This window comes from Puma concolor, chromosome C1, assembly GCF_028749965.1.
Source record: "Puma concolor isolate L17-30 chromosome C1, mPumCon1.1.hap2, whole genome shotgun sequence".
Taxonomy (NCBI): Eukaryota; Metazoa; Chordata; class Mammalia; order Carnivora; family Felidae; genus Puma; species Puma concolor.
In genome coordinates this window covers 77,884,065-77,899,714 of record NC_141674.1, presented here as the reverse complement: position 1 = coordinate 77,899,714, position 15,650 = coordinate 77,884,065, and positions in this window count along the sequence as shown.

The following is a 15,650-nucleotide window of genomic DNA, read 5'->3' as shown; positions in this document are numbered from 1 at the left end:
TGGCTGGCCCGGAAGGTCACTGCAGGCTCAGGGTGCCACAAATGTAGGATTGTTCACTCTCTTTGGCTGGGGAACTGGGCTGGAGACCAAGCTGGCCCACAAACTCAGGTTTTCCCATTTCATTTCAAGAGCTGCCAACTTCAGGGCCTTAAAAACAGGTTTATGGTAACACTAGGAGTGATGGCAAGGTGGGGGGGGGTCAAAGTCAATGCCATCGACAGGCCATCTGTCTTGAGAATAATTTCCCAATTTTGAAATAACTGCAGAGTGATTGCCAGAGTGATTCAGAGGGGAGGAGAGATGGAGTGACTTTGGCTAGCAAGGCTGTATGTTGAAATAATATGAAATAATAAAAAGAATTTCCTAGGGAAATTCTAGTCTATTTTTGAACAGTGTGGTTTTGGTTTCTTGTTATAATTCTAGGGCAAAATGTGAATTAATTTCCTATTAATTAGCTAATAAACTCCACAAATATTTATTGTAGTTCACTCTTTTACTAGCTGTAAGACCTTAGGTTACAATCTATCCACCACTCCTAACATCCAACCAATGATATTTATTTAGTGCCTACTGCTGCATGTCAGAATTTGTGCTACCCTCAAAGAGGGGAGCCTAACCCAGCCTAACTCTGAGGTAGAGTAAGGGGAGAGGAGCTGGGTACAGTAAGGGAGACTTCCCTTTAGCAAAGCCAATGCTTACAGTTTACCTAATCTCTTGCCATTCACCTCTTCCCCCAACACACAGGAAAACTACATTTCCCAGATACACTTAGACTTCTTTATTTGGTTGGGCCCAGGTGACTAGATTCTACCTATTAGGAAGGAGCAGAAATGGTGTATGTTACTCTTAGGCCTGGCCATAAAATTCCTTGTGCAATTGTCCTGGGTCTCACGTTCCCTTCTGTGGCGAATCCAGATGGCATCGATATAAGATGCAAGGCATGTGGAACCCTGAGTTACCACTTGGAGGAGAGCCACGGAAGGACTGTGGTGTGGAATTTATTTGTTATAACCTAGCCTCGCCTTCCTTAACTTATGCATACCCTCTAAACATAAGGATGTCTAAGTTTAAACTTAGTGTTAAAGGATAAATTATCTTGGCTAAGTCAGGTAATGTGGCCACTTTTAATTATATTTTTGTAGCTAGAAAAAAAAACTATATTAAAAAGAGCCAACTTACCACACAAAGTATTTTGACCAAATACCAAAGTCTTGAACGAACCCCAGGTTTCAATTTGAACAACTGGGTATAGTGGTTGCATTCACCAAAATAGATACTGTAGAGATTTCCTGAAAAATTCTAATTCACCCTTTAGAAAGTTTTAACATGACTGAAGAAGGTAATAGTTTAATTGAAAGAATCACTTTCTCACCACAGTAATGGATCATCCAGTCCTTGACTATTTGGAGTTTACAATTTAATGAGGTAGAATAGAAGAGAGCAGGGAGAGAATACCAAGTTCATTCAAATCCGAGAGCCGGCACCTAGATTTCTTTCCCCTTCCAGGAAGGCTCTTCTTATTCACTTGCTTTCTCAGAGAATGCTTTCTGACACCTTGATATAAAGCAGTCTCCCAGTTACTCTCTCTGAAGTTCTAATTCTCTCTGCAGTTCTCCTCACTCTCTGATAGTTCTCTTGTTTATGAATTTTGTTTGTTTTATTAGCAGCTGTCTCCTCACACTAGAATGGAGAAAAGAATGTTATCTCCAGCACAGTGTTTGACATTATCTCCAGCATGGTGAACAGTGGCTAGCACATAGTAGGAGCTCCATACATGTTTATCAAAATAAATGAATGGCATGTGGCCAAACAGGAGTAAAAAAGCAAATGTTTTATTTCAAAGCAGATTTGTAAATATCTGTTTACAGATGGCCAAGCTTGGGATGTGTCCCAAATGAGAACAGTGAAGTGGCCATGTTTATCATTTTGCATCAAAGAAAAACCGATGTCAATTGACATCAATATCTTATCTTTTGAAATTAAATTTTCTCAAAAGACACACAGGAACAAGTCCATTTCTGGAGAATTCCTTCTTGACAAAGTCCTACAGATGTAAATGGTTTTGAATTTAATGTTATTCATGTATGTTAACCCTCTTTTTTGCAACATGTCTTAGACAATTCAATGCCCAAGATGCAATTTTTTGCTGTAGACGCTAAAAGAAGCAAGAACTGTCTTTCAAAAGGGACATGAATTCTTGAACTTGGACTTCTTCTATCTGACTTAATTTCTCTGGACCCTGAGGCATGGGCATTTCAGATTAGAATTATCAGGAAATCATAAGAACATGACCTAATACTGTCTTCAGGCAATCAGCTAAAATCTCAGTTTTGAAAGTCACGTCTGGTAATGTAAAGACTAAAACGATGTGGCTGCAATCTTGAAGCTAGAAGCTATAGCCAGAAAATAGGTCAAGAAAAAATTCCCAGGGGCGCCTAGGTAGCACAGTAGGTTAAGCATCCACCTCTTGATCTTGGCTCAGGTCATGATCTCAGTTGGTGAGACTGAGCCCCGCATCAGGCTCTGTGCCAATGGCACAGAACCTGCTTGAGAATCTCTCTCTCTCCATCTTTCTCTGCTACTTCCCAGCTTGTGCATCTCTCTTTCTCAAAATAAATAAATAAACTTAAAAAAACAAAAACAAAAAACAACCCTTCTCAGTATCTTCCTAAAGCCCAATAAAACCTGAACTCTTAAAAAAAAAAAAAAAAAAAAAAAAGCCAAGCAAAAACTACATTGAACTGGGCCTTCCAAGGACTAGCCTTGCTGGTTCACCAAACAAGATGGGCTTCTCGGGAAGCTGCATGAGTGGGCTCATTTCAAACCAAGCTAACCAAGCACTAAAGAGAGGTCTATATAGTAATAGGTTTAGTAACAGTTAAAACAACTAACATTTACTGGGTGCTCGCTGTGTGGCAAGCCCTCTGTCAAGTGCTTTACATACATCATCTCATTTAATTCCTCATGACATGTGCCAGTGAGGGAGGGGTTAGTAATTTCTATCTATAGGGCATGAAACAGGTTAATTGACTTGCCCACGTACAGACAGATTTTCCTGACTCTCAGGTTCAAGGTTTTACCCGTAACCTCTCCAACTCTCCAATCTTAACATACATTGTAATTGTCATAAGAAAATGGAACACTTTGGGAGTGGCAAAAATAAAAACAAAAAACAAGCAAGCAAACATGGGCTATGAAAACATATAGATATATTTCATTTGGAGTCTTCTTATAATAAAAAGGATCAAAATGCAACTCAGGAGACAGTATTTGGTGTAGTGGAAAGAGGAAAGCATGTCAAAGCCTCTGTGTCCTGCCTTACTCCTGTATTAACCATTGGTATGACTTCAGGTCCTCACTCACTTTCTCTCTGTCTCAGTTTCCTGGTCTATAAGATGGGACTAATCTGTCTCCTATATTTCCCAGTCCTGAGAAGCTTTCTGAAAGGCCTAACAAAGGGGAAGATTCTAATTTCGGTTATCTAAACAGTTTCGACCCATTTTAGTCTCCAGGGTTTTTTTTTTTTCACTATCCACTACGTACACAGAAAAAAAGACATGTCACAATAGAATCACAATACAATCAAAATCTCGTCTACACTACAAGAAATCATTCTTTGTGGCCTGTACTGTGCTTTTTCCCTTTAGAGGCATAGAAAAGGGAAGGTCTCATGATCTATGCCGAGGAGGATCAGGAAGTAGCTTGGAAGAGGGGGTGGACAGCAGGTTCTCACCTCACAGCCATGGTGGGAGGCAGCTGGCATGTGTGGAAGCCCTTAGAGCACCAGGAGAGTAGGAGTTGTGCCATATCCATCTACTTAAATTCCTTCAGCATTTTTATTATCTGCTATATAAATTATAAAGACTCCGGATGGTATTTCTTTGTCATTTTCTGGTTGATATAAGTCTTAAATCAACTCCATATACATTATACTCAGACAAGATGGAAAGGGAATTCTTGGTCTGGCTGTCTGTCCCTGAGAGGCAGAGGTAAATCAGGGAGGCCCCAGATGGGGGTTTTGGGGGGAAGGTCTGTGGGTCAGGAAGACTGTGATGCCCAAGAGGTGCTGAGGGATTTCATGGCTGAGCTTGATGGGGCTCTGTGTTGAAGGGTGGAACCCAAACGATGACTCAAAACAACATTTTTCCTTCTTTCCACAAATGCTGATTGTGTGACACATGCCTAGGCACTGTCCTGAACACTGGAGAAACAGCAATGAGAAGACAGTCTATTATAGTCCACTTTAAGACAGACTTGAAGCAATCAGGCTTGGGCTTAAATCCTGCCTGGGCCACTAATTAGCTGTGGGTGGGGGGGGATCACTTGACTCTTTGAGCTCAGCTCCTTCAGTGAGAAAGTAGGGACAACCTCACAGTTACGACTGTGAAAATTAAGTTAGATTGTTTAAGTGAAGTATTTAGCACAGTAGTAAGAGCATCCACGCAATGCTGGAAGCCCTTTGAGAGATAGGGATTGGGTCTCGGATTCACTTTGAATCCTCACTGCTTACCAGGGTTATACAGAAGGTACTAAAAGAATTATCTGTTTAAGTTTTGAAGGTTAATGAGAGAATCAGATTGGAAACCGGGAAGCAAACTAAGTTCTAGAACAGGATTAAAAAGTCACAATGTCAAGAACTAGAAAAAAATGGAACCATGATGTAGGAACTGAACATTCATTGTAACCGGTTCCTGGGGGAGACCTCCACAGGAGGTGGCGGGTATGTGGTGGTCATGGAATAAAGGGTTGTGGCAGATACCGTGGTCTCCTCCTCACACCAGCCCCATAGGCTGTTAACAGTTCTCCTCGTTCCCACAAACACGTTTTGACTCCTTCTAGCAACCATAGACCTGCACTGAAATAAATAGCTTCCCTTCAGGAGTTTCTACTTGCCTTTTCCACCAAACCCTTTCTTTGGATTCGGAAGTACAAACAGAAAATTAACTCTCAACCTAATGAATATACCTTGGTCTACATGCAGGAGGAAGTATCAGGTGACCCGACAGTTCTGAGATGGTGGGTCTTGGGAGGGTAGTAGCTCTACCAGGTCCAAGGAATCCTCTGGAGTTTTCCTTCAGATGTCCTAGGGTTTGGTTGTGAGGCACATGGGAGGCTTTGTGGAAGTTGGTCAGTATACTCTGGGCCAAGAAGTGAATGAGGCACTGTGCAGGATGGGGAAGGAATGATCTCTGTCTTTCAACTAAGAGGTAAGATTTCAGATCCTTTGAAAGCCCTGACTAAATGCATGCAAAAGAAATCAAACACGTAGGGAACTGGACTGGATGGCATTAGAAGAGAAAGACTTACAGGTAGAAATGAATTGCACACAGGGTTTTGCAGGAGATAATCCAGGGGGATTAGTGAAAGGGATGAAGGAGGCTGCTGGGTTGAGGGGCTGGAAGGTGGAGGTGCGGAGGCAGGAAGGAACAAGCTGTAGAAGCAGCCTCCCTGGAGAGCCATCAATTCGGAAAGAAATACCTCAGTCTGTCAAGGACCCACAGGGCACTCTATTACTTCCGAGGGTGAGCCCCTGGGACAGCGACCAGCCCACATCCTTTCCTCCAGATCATGATGGTCCAGCAGCACACAGTGCCCAGGGTTTTGGAGACCTCCCCAAGGGTGTTATTTTGATCATTCTTGCCCAGCAGCAAAATAACACCCAACTAATGAGTTGCCAACTGCAAAATATTTCCACCGCCTTCCTTCCTCCCTGTCCCAATTCTCACCTACCCCGGAGAGGCCCCACGTTGATTTTCCTCAGAGGAGGGTCAAGTGAAAGGCACAATCAGGGCTTCTGGGGAGAGAGGAAGGACAGGAAAGGGCTGCCTTGCTGCAAGACAAAGCTGGGTGAACAATTGAGTCTTTGCCTCATTGACAAAAGAGAATGAGGGATGAGTGCCAGGCTGACTTGAATTGACTGGAGAAAAGTAACTTTTGTAATTCATGGCCCTCTGCGTGCTATGGAAATGCTGGCAAGGCAGGGAGACAGGCATGTAATTTGCAGGCAGAAAGAGCATGAACCATGAGACAATTTCGGGTCCCAGGGTCAAGGATGGGAACCTCAAGGACCAGGGGAGCCTCAGGGAGGCAGGGACTGCCAGGGGAGGGGCTTGGTCAGCACTGTAGGCCCCAGGGTCTACAGCTCCCCCAGCACCACCTGCTGGGCCATAAGGGCTGGCACCACCCACTTCTGTGATGACATGTGTCAATGTTAGCCAATCTGGGATGGCCACTGCGGGGTTCTGCAAGGTGTCAAGGGGAGCCATGAGGCTGCTCTGTAGGGAGGGAAGGCACCAAGAACAGGTCAGATGATAGGAGGAGGGAATCCAGTGCTCTCCATCTGTCAGTTGGTCAACAAGGCATTACTGGGCTCAGCATGACAACTGCAGTTTGCTCCCACTGCCTAACTAACTCATGGGCTTTGAGGCATAGATAGTGAGTAACTTAGCAGTGATGGAGTATACTGAAGACTTGCCCCCACAGCGACTACAAGAACTCCAAAGAGGGGGTTGGTGGCCGAAATTGAATTAATCGTCAGTGTTGTTGGGTACTTCCAAGCTGGAGATCGTGTTTAGAACAAATAAATGTGAAGTTTCTCTCAACCAAGTGGTCTGGGAAAATCTGTACTAATTATACAGCACAAACCTGGCGTGAATTGGGTGGCAGTTGAGTACAACTGTGGTGAGGTGGAGAGCTCCCTAGGGCCCAGAGTGATCAGGAAATTGGAGTTAGGTGCTGATGGATAGGTAGGCTATGGACAGGCAAAGGAAAGCGGGAAGGCATTCCAGGAAGGAGGGGGCAGCATAACCAAAGACCATGAGATAAACATGGTGAGTTTATGGTGCTTTAGAGGGATTAGGCTGTTTGGGTTCAGCAGGTGCTCTCAAGAGCATGGGAGAGAAGAAAGCACAGGCACTGGGCAAAGAGCTCATTGCAGGACCTCACAGTGCCTGGGAGGGTCTCAGCTGTCAGGGTCTTCTCATGAGACTCATCCTGAGCAACTTTTAGGGCTTTGGGAGATCTTTCATCAGAGTTCCAAGTACCTCAGTTGATTTTTAATTCCCCCTTACTGAACCCTATGGAAAGGAGCCAAAACAGCAGGTGCTCCACTGAGATACTAAAACTGGTGTTGAGAGTCACCTGGCTGTGGTGGAAGGAAACTGGGCTTTAAGATAGGGGGCAGGGTTTGGAGAGAAGAGAGATGACAAGAGTCTCAAGCCACTGGTAGAAAGTTGCTATAATGAGATCCTGGGTATCTGCAGTACCTCCTCCTTTTCTGGAAGAGGCATCAGGGATGCCTTTGAAAAGACATCATCCAAGATCTGTCAAAAGGACAGGACAGAAAAATAGCAAGAATGTTTGTCCTCACCACTTCAAATCAACTTTATACAGGAGATCCTAGCCAATATGGTTGAGCAAGAAAAAGACATTAAAAACTATACATACAGATTAGAGAAGAAGAAGCAAAACTGTTCTTTTTTTTTTTTTAGGTGACATGCTCTTATCGGCAGAAAAGCCTAAAGAGTCTACAAAAGTCTATTAGAGCTAATAAACAAGTTTAGGGGATCTGCGTGTCTCAGTTGGTTAAGCATCTGACTTCAGCTCAGGTCATGATCTCGTGGTTTGCAAGTTCAAGCCCTGCATCAGGCTCTCTGTGGTCAGCACAGAGCCCGTTTTGGATCCTCTGTTCCCTTCTCTCTCTGCCCCTCTCTCGCTTGTGCTCTTTCTCTCAAAACTAAATAAAAACATTTTAAAAAAGAGAACTAAAAAGCAAGTTTAATAGAATTGCAGGATCATTATTAACAAATGACCAAACTATGAAATTTTTAAAATTCTATTCACAATAGCAAAAAAGGATAAGATATTTATCAATAACTCTAATAAAAGAAATATAAGACCTGTACACCTAAAACCTCAAAACATTCCTGAGAGAAAGTGAAGATCTAGACAAATATAGAGATATGAAGTGTCCATGAATTGAAAGATTCAATACTGTTAAGATAGGAATTGTCCCCAAATTGATCTATAGTTTCAACACCGTCCATATGAAAATCATCCTACCAGCTTTTTTTCTGTAGATTTTGACAAGCTGCCTAAAATTTATATGAAAATGCAGAAGATCTAGAGAAATCAAAATACTTTTGAAAAAGAAGAACAAATTTGGAGGATCTATTATAAAGTTATAGGAATCAAGATAGTGTGGTATTGACCTAAAGATAGGCATATAGATCAGTGGGACAGAATAGACTCCAGAAATAAACCTTTAAGTTTACAGTCAATTGATTTTGATCTAAAGGTGTCAAAGCTGGGGTGCCTAGGTGGTTCAGTCAGTTAAGCATCTGACTCTTGATCTCTGCTCAGGTCATGATCTTACAGTTTGTGGGCTGGAGCCCTACATTGGGCTCTGCACTGATAGCACAGAGGTTGCTTGGTATTCTCTCTCTCTCTCTCTCTCTCTCTCTCTCTCTCTCTCTGCCCCTTCCCCACTCATGCGCATAAGCACACTCTATCTCAAAATAAATAAATAAACCTAAAAAAAATAAAGGTGTCAGAGCAACTCAATAGTCTTTTCAATAAATGGCAATGAAACAATTGAATATCCATAGCAAAAAAAAAAAAAAAAAAGAAACCAACTTATAATGGAGCACCTGAGTGGCTCAGTAGGTTAAGCATCCAACTCTTGATTTTGGCTCAGGTCCTGATCTCATGGTCATGAGATTGAGCCCTGTGTCGGGCTCCATACTAGGTGTGGAGCCTGCTTAAGATTCTCTCTCCCACTCTCCCTCTCTCTGTCCCTCCTCAGTTGCACACTCTCTCTCTCAAAATAAATAAACAAACATATCTTTGCCCCACACCATATGCAAAAATTAACTCAAAATGAATCATAGAGCTAAATGTAAGAGCTGGAACTATAAAAACTTCTAGAAGAAAGCATAGGAGAAAGGCTTTGAGAGCATGGATTAGGCAAAGATATGACACCAAAAAACATAATCCTTAAAGGAAAAATATTGATAATTGGACTTCCTTAAAATTAAAAACTTTTGCTTTTCAGGAGATGCTATTGAAAAAATTAAAAGACAAGCCACAGAACAGGGGAAAATATTTGCAAATCATATATCCTATAAAGAACTTGTGTCCAGAATATAGAAATAACTCTTACAACTCAATAAGAAGAAAATTGATTTTTAAAAAATGGGCAAAAGATTTGATTGAATAGGGACCTCACTAAAGTAGATATACAAATGATCAAAGAACATATGAAAAGATGCTCAACAATAGTCACAAGAAAATGCAAATTAAAACTGAAATGAACTGGTATTACCTACACTAGGATGGCTATGATATCATTGACAATATCAAGTATTGACCAGGATGTGGAGAAATTGGAACTTTCCTACCTGGGTTTTGGAAACAAAATGGTACAATTAATTTGGATAACAATTTGGCAGTTTCTAAAATGTTAAGGGGCACCTGGGTGGCCTAGTTGGTTAAGCGTCCAACTCTTGATTTTTACTCAGGTCATCATCTCAGGGTTGTGAGACTGAGCCCCAGGTCGGGCTCTGCTCTGGCCATAGAGACTGCTTGGGATTCTCTCTCTCCCTCTCTGTACCCCTTCCCCATGCATGCACACACACACTCTCTCTCTCAAAAAATAAAAATAGTAAGATGTTAAATATATATTTCCTATATGACCCAGCCATTCCACTTCTAAGTATCTACCCAAAAGTAATGAAGACATATCCACACAAACACTTAAGTGCAAATTTTCATAACTACATTATTCATAACAGCCCCTGAAGGGTAGCAGAATATGCCACCCCAAAATATGCCTCTTTGGTATAAGGATTATTTTAAGAAACATCAGACACAGGAGAAGTTCTGAAAATAGCAAATTACCCCTTTGGAAGGGAAATTTACATTTATAAAGAAATCTCCATTTGTAACGATGTATCCCTTTCTGTACCAGGAAGAGAAGGATGTTTCTAAATCACAAGAGAATCTTATTAATAGAGAGGGCACTGACCTAAAGCTACATAACAAATCTTCCCCTGTTTTACCATGCTTTTTCTAGTAACCTCCCGTAACTAACTGGCCTCCATCCCTACACTCCTTCCCCACACACGACTTTCTTCTTTCTTTAGCCAAAAATGGTATTTCAGCTGGAAGTTTAGGCCACCTCAGGGTATTATGCATTATTCCCTGGGTGTCTCCCATGTATGCACAAGGTATACATGTTAATAAACTTCTGTTTGTTTGTCTCTTGTTCATTTGTTTTTTATTACAGGGGTCTTGGCCAAGTAGTCAGAAAAGTAGAGGGAAAATGGTTTTTCCTTCCCTGCACCCCAAAGAGGAAATAATCAAATGTCCATCAACTAGTGTGTAAATAAACAAAATCTGGTTTATCCATACAAGGGGAGAGACAACTACGCACCAATAAAAAGGAATGAGCTGCTGATCTATGCAGCAACACAGATGAACTTCAAAAACGTGCATAGCAGAAAAGGTCACTGAGAAGACAACATTTTTTGTATGATTTTGTTTATATGGAATTTTTAGGAAGGGCAACGGTACAGAGACAGAAAGCAGATGAGAGGAGTGGAGGTAGAAGTGGGAATGAACTGCTTAAGAACAAGAGGGACCATTTTGGTGGGACTAAGGCATTCTAAAACTGGATTATTATGATAATTGTGATTGGACCGCTGTTTACATTTACTTAATCAAAGGGCACCTTGGTGGCTTTGTTGGGTAAGTGTCAGACTCTCAATTTTGGCTCAGGTCATGATCCCAGGGTTGTGAGATGGAGCCCTGCACTGAGTTCCGTGTTGAGTGTGGAGCCTGCTTGAGATTCCCTCTGTCTCTCTCCCTCTCTGTCTCTCTCTCTCTGTCTCTCTCTCTGTCTCTCTCTCTCTCTCTGCCCCTCTCCCTTGCTCACTCTCTCACTCTCTAAAGTAAAAAAGTAATAGTAAAAATTCAAAAAATATAAGTTTATGTAATCAGGCTGTACACATATGATGAGTGAATTTTATAGTATGTAAATTACACTTCAATAAAGCTTTGAAGGATAGGGAGGCTCCTAGAGAGGTCTTTGGGGTGTGTGTGTGTGTGTGTGTGTGTGTGTGTGTGTGTGTGTGTGTGTGTTACAGGAAGAGAGAAAACACCCACGGGAGGTAGTTATGAATTTAAGTGCAGTGGAAAAACACAGGGGTTCTGGAGCCAGACCACTGGGTCTGAATCTGGCATCTACCACTTACTACTACCTGTAAGGACTTCAGACAAATTACTTAACCTCTGAGCTTCCGTGAAGTGGGGCTAATAGTAAATACTAAGCTAGCTGTGAGCACTGAAGGCAATGTACGTAAAGTGCTTGGCTGAGGGTCTGACAACATAATAGGTACTCAGTGAGAGAAATTTCTAAACCAATTACTTCTACAGAAATTTCAGGGCTTTGTTTTAACTATAAAATTATGGGCTCTCTGGGTGTATCATAGCAGAATTACAAGCCTCTCACTGACCTGATTTAGCAGCCTTATTAATGAAGAAGCCTGGGACCATTGTCCAAAAGGCTTGGTTTCCAGTACTGGTTCTACCACATCACACCATATGACTCTAAGGGGGTTTCTTAAGCTCTCTAGGTTCCTGAGGTATGTCTACTTACCAAACAGGTTGCCAGGATGTTCCGGAAGTCAGAGCTTATTGCCAACGTTAAAAGTGTTCTGTATAAGGGAATGATAGCACAGAGCACAGAGTCAGGGCTGGGGTCCAGTGTGAGAGGAACACAGTCTGGCCAAGGTTACTGTGCCTATGTGCTGGGATATGTGAACATCAGCCTAGCGGGAGGCCGTGGAAATTTTCACAAACCAAAATTGGCATTTGGAGCTGAACTGGGAAGCTGTGAACACAGGATGTTGCTGAAAATGGTGCTGGGCAGGGCTGCTACCTGAGGTTTTGGCAGGCTTCGCCCCCTGCCAGTTGATTGCAGAAGGATGTTGGACCATCAGGAAACAGGGATTTGAAATGATCCCACGGGAAGTGTGAATAACAACAGAGGCAACAAACAAAGGCAGCCAGGCCAGGTCTGCCAGGGGGGTGTTGGGTTGGGAGACATGTGAGTTCTCACTTTCTTCAATGCTTTGGGAACTTCTAAGGAGGAGCCCATCAGGCATTCAAAGATGGCTTCGTGATAGATTCCTCCACACCCTCTGCCCTCCTCCATTAACACCTGCTGGAGGAGCAGATGGAAAAGTAGCAGCTTGAGGGGACAGCTCATTTCTGGCCCAGGATGCTGGCAGTCCTCCATGGAATGCTTTGTAGTGGACACCTGCTATATTTTGGGATGCCCAGGACACACTCCTACTTTTTTTCTGGTGAGATCATGTGGATTCTTTCTGGGGGGGGGAGTTTCCTCTCCCCGTTACTACACTCTTGGTGGGACCATCAATACAGGTAGGCTGCCCTCCTCTGGCCAAGGAAATTCTCCCTCTTGGACTCCGAGTTGAGCTGTTATCCATAAGAATGGAACCAAATCGATTGGAGAGGATCTGACTCCAGGCCCTCACTCAGCCTTTACTTATACCAGCTTCTGCCCCAGGTTCTTAACTCTTCTTCTATTTTGTGAGCCCCTGATATCATCCCAAGAAGTTCTGTTTTGCTTAAGTTAGCTGTGGTCCATTTCCATTTCAAAGAACCAACATGGAGCTTGGCAGGGAAGGACGTGTCCGAGGAGCATGACCACAGGCAAGCTACTAAATCCATCGGAGCCTCAGCTTCTTCAGCAGAATGGAAATACTCTTTCTTTGTAGAACTATTAGGATGAAATGTATTTATTCACTCATTCATTTAATATTTACTCATAGCCACCGTTTTCTTGATACTCTATGAGGAATGAGAATAGGGACTTCGTGAACAAGTCAGAATACAGTCCCTGTCTTCATGGAGGGACACTCTAATGGGAAGAGAGACAGTGAACCTAGGTTTACAAGTCTGATGATGTTATTCTGTATGGTACAAGGCACTGTAGGAGTGGTTAATAAGGGGATTCAAAGAACCCAGTAGAGGGCCACATATGGAAGGACCTTAATGTGACTTCCTTTTCCCTTTCTTTCTCCTTTCTTCTTTATCCTGATACCTTCACCACTGAATGATCTTTGCCATGTTCTTACAGTAGAATTAGGATACTCCAGAGAAGTCCTGATGAGATTCTGCTTATTGTGTCTGAGGCAGAAATTGGAAGCCACTCACCCCAACACGTGGGCTTACCCAAGCATAAATGGAGGCCAAGGTTAGGAGGACGGGAAAGGGAATAGGAAAGCACTTACACCTTTACAATTGACTGCTTCTAAGGCTAACAAGGTCTGGTACCACTAGGTACCTTTCTAGCATCACAAAGTCTTAAAATTCATCAATTTGTTAGAAATGATTCCTGTTAGCCTGAGAAAGGATCTTAGAGAACATCTAGAAAGCCCCTTCATTTGCAGAGGTAAGGCAGTCTGTTATCAGTATCCTGAGTGTGTAACTTTCTGACACCTTTGGTAGGCAGTGACAGAGACTGGTTCCGTTTTCTGTGGACAAGTCTGGTGGCTGTACCTTCTGACAAATAGTCTAGGTTAACCTTCCAAAGGGCAGGGACAAAGGGAGTGGGGCTCTGTGCTGTGTGTTGGGGTAAGACAAAGACGGTAAGACACAAGTCTTTTAGGGTTCTTTTGAAATAGCTGGGGAGCTGAGATACGCATAGTGCCATATAATCACACAAAGCAACAATACTTGGGAACTGCCTATTGACCACCGTCACACAGCACAATGTGCTGGTGCCATTTCCCTCCTGACATCTGTGAAACCTATCCCATCATTTCTGCCCACTTCCCTCCCAAGTCTCCTGTTGGGGGTGCCTGCTCCTCAGATGCCCCTATCTATTGATAGTAATACCATCTTCTAATCACAAAGGCTTGAAATATTGGAGTTAGTTTTTACTCCTTTCTTCTCCCACCTCCCCAAATCCAGTTAGTCACTAGGTCCTGTTGATCTAATTCTTAAATTCTACCTCATCCTGTCCAAAGGCACCAGAATAGTAGTCCTTTTTTTTAAAGTTTATTTATTAATTTTGGGAGAGAGAGAGAGTGGGGAGGGGGTGCAGAGAGAAGGAGAAAGAGAGAATCCCAAGCAGGCTCTGCACTGTCAGCATGGAGCCCGAGGTGGGACTCAATCTCATGAACTGGGAGATCATGACCCGAGCAGAAACCAGGAGTTGGATGTTTAACCGACTGAGCCACCCAGGTTCCCCAGAATAGCATTCCTAATAGAGAGCTCTTATATCATCCCCCTGCTTAAAGTCCTTCAGGGTGCTGCAGAAGAATTTATAAAATGAAACCCAAACCCCTTAGCTTAATGTCTGTGGTGCCTAATGATCTAATCCCAACTCCCATGTCCTCTCTCAAGTCCTTCTTCTTTCCTACAGGGAGGTATCAACCATGGCTTTTTGTTTTTTGGTTGTTTGTTTTTGTATTGTGATTCTTTGACATCTAGGCCTTGCTGACCCTGGAGGGACTGCCCCTCCTAGGGCCTGCTAATTCCTAGAGATAGTAAACAACTAGCCCCAGAGTTCACTTTTGAAAGGCAAACCAGGGGCAGTTGGCTGCCTCATTTGATGGTGAGACTCTTGATCTCAAGGTTGTGAGTTTGAGCCCCACGTTAGGTGTAGGGTTTACTTTTAAAAAGGTAAACCTTGGGGCGCCTGGGTGGCGCAGTCGGTTGAGCGTCCGACTTCAGCCAGGTCACGATCTCGCGGTCCGTGGGTTCGAGCCCGGCGTCGGGCTCTGGGCTGATGGCTCAGAGCCTGGAGCCTGTTTCCGATTCTGTGTCTCCCTCTCTCTCTGCCCCTCCCTCGTTCATGCTCTGTCTCTCTCTGTCCCAAAAATAAATAAACGTTGAAAAAAAAATTTTTTTTTTAAATAAAAAGGCAAACCAGGGTGCCTGGGTGGCTCAGTCTGTTAAGTGTCAGACTCTTGATTTAGGCTCAGGTCATGATCTTACAGTTGTGGTATTCAGCCACAACCGTGTGTGTGTGGTGTGTGTGTGTGTGTGTGTGTGTGTGTGTGTGTGAGCACGTGTGCACACACGTGTGTGCATATGCCCTCTCTCAAAATAAATAAATAAATAAAAATTAAAAAAAAAAAGACAAATCAGGGCACCTGTCTGGCTCAGTAGAGCATGTGACTCTTGATCTTGGGGTCATGAGTTCAAGCCCCCACATCAGATATAGAGTTTACTTAAAAACAAAACAAAACAAAAACCCAGTCCAGAGCCCACACCCCAACCACCTCCTTTATCAGTCTCTCACCCTCAGGACGACCCTCCTCTGCCTGAAACACCCCAGGGCCAGCCCCTAGGCCCCTGAACCCCCCAACCTAGGTGGTTACTCCACCTAACCGAGCACTAAACATGCTCATCCCATCTTGCCTATTCCTTCCCATGGAAACCACACTGAAGGCTCTTGGCCATGTTTTGCCCTGCTCCTGACCAGCTGTGATGCTTCCCCATGTGGCCCCCTGGGGCATGGTATGTATGACCTTTCTCCTGGGATTGTGAGCATAACTCTTTTCAAAGGCAGTCTTCTCCTGTCAGCCTTGTCATACCTAAGTAATAATACAACTTAT